The 1,844-nt window shown below is 36.1% G+C and overlaps 1 long non-coding RNA gene across 1 annotated transcript; it reads right to left on the bottom strand.

Moving 5' to 3' along the window:
* Positions 1-213: 213 nt before the first annotated feature.
* LOC125247819 lies at positions 214-1,311 on the bottom strand. The gene is made up of 2 exons (XR_007180183.1): positions 1,070-1,311; positions 214-859 (listed from the first exon to the last, which is right to left on the bottom strand). It is a non-coding gene; the product is annotated as an uncharacterized LOC125247819 (long non-coding RNA).
* Between the last annotated feature and the right edge of the window lie 533 nt (positions 1,312-1,844).

Below are 1,844 nucleotides of genomic sequence, written 5' to 3'. Positions count from 1 at the left end.
AAATGCGCGACTCCAAAATGAGACACAAGCATGCACTTTAGGACTGCGCTGATGGCTGCCAAGTGAAATGACTATAATCATTATTATTAAATAAAAATATTAAACAAAATAAAAAAAAAACACTATTGTACTGTAAAATTAAAGTAATTTTACTGAGTAATAAAAATATTTTTATTTCATTGTAAAATTACAATACCAACATTAAAATATCCATTAAGCTTTTATTTTGACGTGTTACTGGCAAATAAGAATATGTGCTGCTGGTTTCACTCATGATATCAGTGTCTCAGAACAGCTCAATTCACAGAAAATGAACCTTGAGCTTCACTTTAAAACTGGTAGGTCATATATTGATTTAATCATAGCCAGTGTGATCTACACTTAGCCATATCGTGATATAAATTTTATATTCGATATATCTTGTAGCCCTACATGCAAACAGCACTGCAGTTACTGAGCGACGTATTTGTCGACTCAAGCCAGTCCTGGTGCTCTTGCAGTTTTCCGTTAGTGTTTAATGTGGCTGTGGTGTATTGTCTGGCCAAAAACACGGAAGCTAGCAAGCCCTGCAAACACTCGCCAAAGGGGTCGTTTCCAAGTCAACGCTGTGTTACCGCCACCCGCCGAGCCAGGAAGGGTGCCAGGGCTCGCAAAGCTCGGGATATGAACTCCAAACAATTCCATCTGAGGGCAGCCTTCAAGAACGCAGACGCAAAACCAATTGCCATGAACTTGTGATGCAGAGTTAAGCGCTGAAGATCAGCCTTGTTCCCAGATGGAGGAGTCGGAACGGCTCGGGGGTTTAAACTCTTGGCGGTGTTACACAAAGACGAGTTTTCCAAGGCCCACGGCTGTTTATCTGAAGGCAAGAGAGCAGACAAATGGATTATGCTGAATGAATGAATTTCTGAATGGAAGAAAACATAAACGGATTATGACACAATGCAGTGTGAAACAGACGCTCCATGTCATTGGTTGGTTGGTTGACGTGTAGATCCCTACGTGCACATGCAGAGATCCGAGACTTGGTGTTAAAAAAAAAAAGGTGTGTTATTTTTATCATGCAAACCTGATTAAAGCGGAACCATCCAGGAGGATATAACCAGTGGAGTGGGAGAGCAGTCACCACGGAGCATCGCAACAAATCTAAGTCCCCCCGAGATTTGTCACTTCTGTAAATCAATTTCACGCCCTGCGAATGTACAAATATTGTCAACAATCAAAATATTTGTTTCTCGTGGAAAATTTCTTTGAACATCTCGGTGGTTTGCTTTATCCTAGGGCTTAGAGATATCTTTAAAAGCATCTTGAGCGTCCAAGTAAGAACAAAAACGTGAAATTAAAAATACTGTGCCAACACAAAACAATACTCATTCATAGCTAAATCTGTTTTAAGAGCACAGTTCATTTAGATTCATTTATTTAGATTAGATACATTTGAATGCATTTATTCATTTATTTGTCACATTTGGGGACGGGTATAATGAAAAGTCGAAAAGTTTAGTCACATGATGGCACATAATAATATATAAATCAGTGGTTCTCTACTGGTTTTGCTTCAGTCTTGTGGTGGCGAACAAAAACAATTTAATAATAAAATAGCAATATTTTTAATAATTAATTAATTATTAAATCATGTATAATTATTGAATATTTTAAATATATATATATATATATATATATATATATACAGTACAGTCCAAAAGTTTGGAACCACTAAGATTTTTAATGTTTTTAAAAGAAGTTTCGTCTGCTCACCAAGGCTACATTTATTTAATTAAAAAATACAGTAAAAAACAATAATATTGTGAAATATTATTACAATTTAAAATAACTGTGTACTA

This window comes from Megalobrama amblycephala, linkage group LG15 (genome assembly GCF_018812025.1).
Source record: "Megalobrama amblycephala isolate DHTTF-2021 linkage group LG15, ASM1881202v1, whole genome shotgun sequence".
In the NCBI taxonomy this organism is placed as follows: domain Eukaryota; kingdom Metazoa; phylum Chordata; class Actinopteri; order Cypriniformes; family Xenocyprididae; genus Megalobrama; species Megalobrama amblycephala.
This window is presented reverse-complemented; position numbering and strand designations above follow the sequence as displayed.